The 8,618-nt window shown below is 38.5% G+C and overlaps 1 pseudogene; it reads left to right on the forward strand.

Moving 5' to 3' along the window:
* The window catches only part of LOC102875141, a 38,247-nt pseudogene extending 35,842 nt beyond the window's left edge, over nucleotides 1-2,405 (forward strand).
* Nucleotides 2,406-8,618: the final 6,213 nt, after the last annotated feature.

The following is an 8,618-nucleotide window of genomic DNA, read 5'->3' on the forward strand; positions in this document are numbered from 1 at the left end:
ACTGGGGTGAGATGATATCTCATAGTTGTTTTGACTTGCATCTGTCTTAGAGCTAGGGATTTTGAACATTTCTTCATGTGCTTGTTGGCCATCTTAATGTCTTCTTTGGTGAAGTGTCTATTCATATCCTCTGCCCATTTTTCAATTGGATTATTCACCTTCATCTTGTTGTGGTGCTCAAGTATTTTATAAATTCTAGATATAAGTCCCTTATCTGACATGTCATTACCACACACTTTTTCCCAGTCTGTGGCTTCCCTTTTTACCCTGTTGGAGAAGGTTTTGGATGTGCATAGGGATTGGATTCTTAGAAGGTCCCATTCATCTATTTTATCTTCTCCTGGTTGTGGAAAGCTTGATCTTATTCATGAATATATCCTTCATAAGTGCATCAAAACACTTTTGGAAAAGAAGAAGAGAGTCCAACTCAAAGGTATGGGAGAGGATTTGGAGTGCCTCTGTCAGATAATGAGGACAGTGGGACTTAGATTAGACCACGAACGAGCCAAGTCCTTAATGGATCAGTACTTTGCCCGAATGTGCTCCTTGATGTTAAGTAAGGAATTGCCAGCAAGGATTTGTTTCCTGCTGCAGAATACCGTAGAGTTGTGAGAACACCACTGGGTTCCTCATGGACCAAAGACGATCAATCAAATCCGTCAAGATGTGGTAAAAGATCTAGGAGTGTTTATTCCTGCTCCTATGGCTCAAGGGATGAAAAGTGACTTCTTTCTGGAGGAACCGTTTATGCCACCTAGGATGAAAATGGATAGGGACCCACTTGGAGGACTTGCTGATATGTTTGGACAAATTCCAGGTTGCAAAATTGGTACTGGTCCAGGAGTTATCCAGGATAAATTTTCACCCACCATGGGACCTCATCATTCAAATAAACTCTTCAATGGCCATGGGGGACACATCATGCCTCCCTCACAATCGCAGTTTGGAGAGATGGGAGGCAAGTTTATGAAAAGCCAGGGACTAAGCCAGGTCTATCATAACCAGAGTCAGGGACTCTTATCCCAGCTACAAGGACAGTCGAAGGATATGCCACTTCGGTTTTCTAAGAAAGGACAGCTTAATGCAGATGAGATTAGCCTGAGGCCTGCTCAATCTTTCCTAATGAATAAAAATCAAGTGCCAAAGCTTCAGCCCCAGATGACTATGATTCCTCCTAGTGCACAACCACCACGCACTCAAACACCACCTCTGGGACAGACACCTCAGCTTGGTCTCAAAACTAATCCACCACTTATCCAGGAAAAACCTGCCAAGACCAGCAAAAAGCCGCCACCATCAAAGGAAGAACTACTTAAATTAACTGAAACTGTTGTGACTGAGTATCTGAATAGTGGAAATGTAAATGAGGCTGTCAATGGTGTAAGGGAAATTAGGACCCCTAAACATTTTCTTCCCGAGATGTTAAGCAAAGTAATCCTCCTGTTGCTAGATAGAAGTGACGAAGATAAAGAAAAAGCAAGTTCTTTGATCAGTTTACTGAAACAGGAAGGAATCGCCACAAGTGACAACTTCATGCAGGCTTTCCTGAATGTATTGGACCAGTGCCCCAAACTGGAGGTTGACATCCCCTTGGTGAAATCTTATTTAGCACAGTTTGCAGCTCGTGCCATCATTTCAGAGCTGGTGAGCATTTCAGAACTAGCTCAACCACTGAAAAGTGGCACCCATTTTCCTCTCTTCTTACTTTGCCTTCAGCAATTAGCTAAATTACAAGATCGAGAATGGTTAACAGAACTTTTTCAACAAAGCAAGGTCAATATACAGAAGATGCTTCCAGAAATTGATCAGAATAAAGACCATATGCTGGAGATTCTGGAAGGAAAGGGACTGAGTTTCTTATTCCCACTCCTCAAACTAGAGAAAGAACTATTAAAACAAATAAAGCTGGATCCATCCCCTCAAACCATATACAAATGGATTAAAGATAATATTTCTCCCAAACTTCATGTAGATAAAGGATTTGTGAACATTCTAATGACCAGCTTCTTACAATATATTTCTAGTGAAGTAAACCCACCCAGTGACAAAACAGATTCTTACTCTACTGCTTCCAAAGAACAAGTAGAGCAGGAAAAACAACTGCTGCTTTCTTTCAAGCCAGTAATGCAGAAATTCCTACATGATCATGTTGATCTACAAGGCAGTGCCCTGTATGCTCTACAGGTCCACTGTTTCAACAGCAACTTCCCAAAAGGCATGTTACTTCGCTTTTTTTGTTTACTTTTATGACATGTAAATTATCGAAGAAGAAGCTTTTTTTGGCTTGGAAAGAAGATATAACCCAAGAGTTTCCGGGGAAAGGCAAGGCTTTGTTCCAGGTGAATCAGTGGCTAACCTGGCTAGAAACTGCTGAAGAAGAGGAACCAGAGGAAGAAGCTGACTAAAGAACCAGGCAAAGCCTTTAATTATGCAAAACATACTGTTGCTATGATGTAACTGCATTTGACCTAACCACTGCGAAAAATTCATTCCGCTGAAATGTTTTCACAATATTTAAAGCAGAAGCACGTCAGTAGGATTTTCTTCTGCGTAAGGTTTTTTTGTAGTGTAATGTCTTAATCATAGTCTACCATCAAATATTTTAGGAGTATCTTTAATGTTTAGATAGTATATTAAGTAGCACCATGCAATAATTACATCATAAGTTCTCAAGCAAAAGTAGTCTATTGCAAGGACCTTCTTTGCTGCCAGTTATCATAGGCTGTTTAAAGTTAGAAAACGGAATAGCAACTCTGAATACTGTAGAAATGCACTTTGCTCAGTAATACTTGAGTTGTTGCAATATTTGATTATCCATTTGGTTGTTACAGAAAAATTCTTAACTGTAATTGATGGTTGTTGCTGTAATAGTATATTGCCTGTATTTCTACCTCTAGTAATGGGCTTTATGTGCTAGAATTTTAATATCCTTGAGCCTGGGCAAGTGCACAAGTCTTTTTAAAAGAAACATGGTTTACTTGCACAAAACTGATCAGTTTTGCGAGATCGTTAATGCCCTTGAAGTGTTTTTTTGTGGGTGTGAAACAAATGGTGAGAATTTTAATTATTATAGTATTGAAATAAAGTCTACTTAATTTATCAAGTCATGTTCATGCCCTGATTTTATATACTTGTATCTATCAAAAAACATTGTGATACTTGAAAAAAAAGAAAAAGAAACATTGTGATACTTAAAAAAAAAAAAAAGAAATGCTGAGCGAGTTCCGCCTTTTTGATTTTCTGACTCCAACTCCTTGCACATTTCATTGTAATATTTTATTTTGTCATCCCGCGCTGCCTTTTGAAATAAGCTCTTTAATTTTTTTCTTTTCTTCTCCCTGCCTCTTTTTAAACAGTCCCTCCGTAAGGACTAGCCACTTAGCTTTGTGTCCAAAGACGAAATTTGTAGGTGAAAGGAGTTAGCCTTCATTACAGACTGGTTAATTTCAGGGTCGAAAATATGGAACGCTTCGCGAATTTGCATGTCATCCTTGCGCAGGGGCCATGCTAATCTTCTCTGTATCGTTCCAATTTTAGTATATGTGCTGCCGAAGCGAGCACGAAATAAGCTCTTTAGTGTCTTGAATTCTTCCTTCTGCTTTGGCTTCTCTGCTCTCCAGTGCAATATTCAGAGTTTCTTTTGACATCCATTTTGGTCTTTTCTTCCTCTTCTGTATTTGCAATGACCGTTTGCATTCTTCCTGGATGATACCCTTGATATCCTCCCGTAACACTGATACTAATGGTTAACCCCACAATAAGGGATATATCTTTCACTTTTTCTGTAAAATGTTTGTCTGTAGGATACTTCTCTAAATGTGAACATTCAGATTGAGACAGACTAGGAAGAAGGATTGGCCCTCCACTTCTGAAATTTCAGGCCTCTGAAAACCCTATGTACAACAGAACACACGTAGAATGACAGAAAGGGCAACTGAGTATGGAAATACAAAGGAAGAGTTGTAAGCAGAAATTAGTGATTGGAACATGGACTGTGAGAACCATGAATGCAGGGAAATTAGATATTGTTAAGGAGGAAATGGAACGAAAAAATATTGACATACTAGGCATTGGTGAGATGAGATGGACAGGCATGGGGCATTTTGAATCGGATGATCATGTGATATACTACTCCGGAGATGAAAAGGTGAGGAAAAATGTGGTTGCTTTCATAGTTAGGAAAGCCATTTCTAGATCTGTCTTGAAGTACAATATTGTGAGTGACAGAATAATATCCATACGCATACAAGGAAGTCCAGTGAATACCACTATCATTCAGATATATGCACCAACAACCAGAGCCAAAGAAGAGGAAATAGAAGATTTCTACCAACTTTTACAGTCGGTGAACGATCGAACATTAAGTCAAGATGCATTAATAATAATGGGTGACTGGAATGCAAAAGTTGGGAACAGAGAAGATTCAGTAGTTGGAAAACATGGACTTGGTGACAGAAATGGAGTTGGAGAGAGAATGATTGAATTTTGCACAATGACTTATTAATTGCAAATACATTTTTTAAGAGACATAAACACAGGTTATATACATGGATTTCACCTTATGATATGTATAGGAATCAGATAGATAACATCTGTGGAAAGAACCGCTGGAGAAGCTCAATATCAGCTGTGAAAACTAGGCCAGGAGCTGATTGTGGAACAAATCACCAAATACTCATATGCAAGTTTAAGCTGAAGCTGAGGGGGGAAAAAATTGAGCCTTGTCAGAGAAAACATTAAAAAGGTGATTCTTCCTGGATCCCTTTTGTTTATAAGTTCTCATAACTCTTTACTAGAAAAACCTGGATTTACCAAGAAGAGAGTTCTATGTATTTTGTCCCCTCAGTATAGGATACTGTGCACAAACCAGTATTAACATTCAGTCATTTCTTCTGCATTTCATTGAGGGATTTCATTACTTAAATCTTCCAAGAGCCTTTATAGACGCTTAAACTTTATACTTGGAAAAATTGCATACTTTTCCCAGAATTATAGTAATTCAGAGCAAAAGTGCATGGCTTATAGGGACTTGTTATTTTATTATTACGTGGTTTTAACCCTGCAAACAACAGATTTGAATCCTGTCCTAACCTGTACCATCCTCACAATTTCTGACATACATGATGAGTGCATTGCAACAGTTGCTGTGTCAATATACCTTGTTGAGGGTCTTTCTCTCTTTTTCCTATCCTCTGCCTTTTTGATCATGAAGTGTTTCCTAGCAACATACCCAAAGTATGTGACATGAAAATGTATGGTCTTTGTCTCTAAAGAACACTCTGGCTGCACCTTTTTTCAAGACATATTTGTTTGTTCTTTTCACAGCCCATGGAATATTCAGTACTCTTCTCCAATACCACACAGTTCAAAACCATACATTTTTCTTCTGTTGTCCTTATTCATTGTCCAGCTCTCAGACCCATAGCAAGTGATCAGAAAGAATATGGCCTGAATCAGATGCACATTAGTCCTCAAAATTACATCATTGCTCCTCAATAATTTGATGAGCTCTTTGACTGCAGACTTGCTGAGTGCAACACATCTCCTGATTTCCATACTGCTGGTATCAAGGACATTGATTGTGGATCCAAACAAGGTGAAATAATTGACAACTTCAATATTTTCTTAATATATCACAATGTTGCCCAGTCTAATAATTTTTTTAAGCATTTGTTGCAGAAGATCAAAGAATGTGGCCTTCAGTATGGATTGCATCTCCATGTCAAGAAAACAAAAATGTAGGCACCAGATAGGCTGAAAATGAATGTTGTTGTTATGTGCCATTGAGTTGCCTATGACCCATAGAAACCTTATGTATTTTGGCTCTGAATCCTGCCCTGTCTTAAGCCAGTCTTACTAATTCTGACACACCAACCCCCATTGCCCCAGTCACTGTATCAGTCAATCTCCAGGGTCTTTCTCTTCTGTGCTATCCCTCCTCCCTTCCAAGCATGATGTCCTTCTCCAAGGACTAGTCTCTCCTGGCCATGTGCCCAAAGTATGTGAGGCAGAGCTTCAAAATCCTAGCCTCCTAGGAGAAGATTTAAAATTTAATTATGAGTTTTAAAGATATTCAAGAGAAACATACTGCACAGGTAGACTGACACATTTACTCAGAGAATACATAAGATTGCAGTCTTTTCTTTAAATCTATCCCAGAACAAAAACAATCACATTCAAAGGACATATTGTTTCTGTTATGCAAATTCTGAGTTCTCCTGAGAGGTGCGGGGTAGTGGGCATGATTAGGAAAAGCAAGAAGAAAAAGATTTGAAATCTTACAATAGGAATCTCTTCATAAAAGTCCAGGACCTTAAAGAGAACAAAATCTGAGAGCCATTTCGGTTTGTGATTTTTATAATTCTAAAAGTGGAAAATTCAAGAAATTTGAATTTCATTGGAAGTTTAAACTGGTGTGCCTTTATTAGATTATGTCATGAAAAGTTGTCAGGGATGTCTCATATTTTTTATGTGTATCTTAAATATGTCTACCCATGTTATTTTATCTGTACTTCTTTCTGGGTAGAAGCAGATAAAATTGTATGATAAACTTTGTCTCCACTATTATGTAGATTACTTCTCTTTTTGTTGTGTGCCATCAAGTCAGAACAGGAATTGCACAGGAAGAGATTGCTCATGGGAAGCAGCTGGTGGATTCCAACCATATACCTTCAGGACCTCAGCACAGATTTTTACTACTAGGTCAGCAGAGCTATTCTCTTGACCAATGCAATTTATCTCCCTGGCCTGTAAATGGAAATATTCCTCAAAGGTTAGCATTAAATTATCTGCTCTGCCTTTTCCAAGTTTTTCAGTGAAAGCTTCTTCACTGGTCCTTGCTATTACTTCTTCTTTTCATGAGGAAAACAGAGCTTTCAGCCTTCTATTGAAGATGTTGTAAAATGCTGTTATTCACAGTGACCCTGTGAACAACAGATCTGAACCGTGAGCCCTCCTGTACCATGCTTACCATCTCTAGTATGCTCAAGCCCATCATTAAAGCACTGTACAAATGAGGACCCAGACTCCTAGAAATGGAAGGCCCTTAGGGATCTACTTCAAGCTACCTCCCACAGCAAAAGTTCTGACTCTATAATTACCGAAGGTGTTTATTGTTATTGTTGTTAGGTGTCGTCAATGACTCACAGCGAACCTATGAATGAAACGCCTGAGCACTGTTCGTACATAGAGACAAGCCATTTCAGAAGTGGATGCTGCTCCTGCTTCCAGGCTTGTTTTAGTCGGGAAGCTCCAGCAAACACTGTCCACTATGGGTAACCATTACTACTTTTGGCACATCAGTGTCACAGTGTTCAGCATCCCAGCAACCACGAGTTACCTCTGTACAGCAATGCACAGACCAGTGCTATACCAGAAAGGTGTTTAGCTGTGTTTAATATTTGCTTGACCTTTCCAAGGACGGAGAACTTTTGCGTAACAGTGATTTATGTTAGCATCTCTGTTCATCATTACAAACTCTGTGATTCAGGTTTTTTCTAGCCTTAATTTCCCTACTGGAAATGAGAATAGTAATTGTATCTACCTTACAGATACATGATAACCATCTAGAATGTTTTAAACTTTCAATAATATTAGCTATGGTTTTATTTTGCCTTTCTTTTTTGCAGATCTCATTGTTTACATATTTTATCACCACTTAATCTTTTACATAATACTCTTACCAGTTCTTCTAGGTTCTAACTTTCATAAAGGCAGAAACTGTATCAATCATATTTTTACACCATAAGCCAGTGCTCCTCAGGAGCAAATGCACAGGCAAATGCTGAACTGTAACAACATTTATTTTCGTTTTCAATCAAGTAAGAAAAAGAAAATAAAAAGAATATTTTTCCTTAATCTGAAGACATGGATCTGAATAGTCTGATTTATTCTGAGAAAATGTTCTGTATTTTGTTTGTTTTTAAAGATTGTTGCTCTCATTTTTTTTCTTTACTGGGGTGAAAAGAAAAAATAATGACATAGCACTCATTTACCAGTTCCATCATTAAACAAACAAAGAAACAAACAATCACTGAGTGTAACATTAAAAATAGTCCATTGCTCTTAATCTATGTAAGTCATCACTAGACTCCTTGATGCTAACATTAGGACCCTTAAGGAGCTCTGGTGATGCAGTGGTTAAGTGCCTGTTGGCCAAAAGTTCTGCAGTTTCAATCCACCACCTGTCCCTGCAAAAACTGTTATTACAAGCCATAGAGTTGGAACCAAACTATCCAACGGATTTTTCAGAGACAGTAAATCACACAAGAGGCAATTACCCACTCTTCTTCCTCAGAGCAGCTGGTAGATTGACCTGATTATCTTTGAGACTGCAGCACAGCTTCTCACCACCAGGACACCTGTAAAGATTCCTGCAGCGCAGTTAAGTACTTTGTTTTTTTGGTGTTTTTTTCCCTATAATTATATTTTATTAATTTTCATAAACATTTACAGAGATTTTGGGTTTCCATTCATTCATTGTTGCACTACTCTCCCTACCCTCTTCCCAGTTTGTTCTTGCCCAAATGCCACAGTGCTTGTCAAAGCCAGTTCTGATTAATCTTCTTTGTCAGTGTGTCCTTTGCCATTCCCTATCACTCCTCCCTGAGAGAGACTTC

Source organism: Elephantulus edwardii, unplaced genomic scaffold, assembly GCF_000299155.1.
Source record: "Elephantulus edwardii isolate Elephantulus edwardi_28Jun2011 unplaced genomic scaffold, EleEdw1.0 scaffold00111, whole genome shotgun sequence".
NCBI lineage: Eukaryota > Metazoa > Chordata > Mammalia > Macroscelidea > Macroscelididae > Elephantulus > Elephantulus edwardii.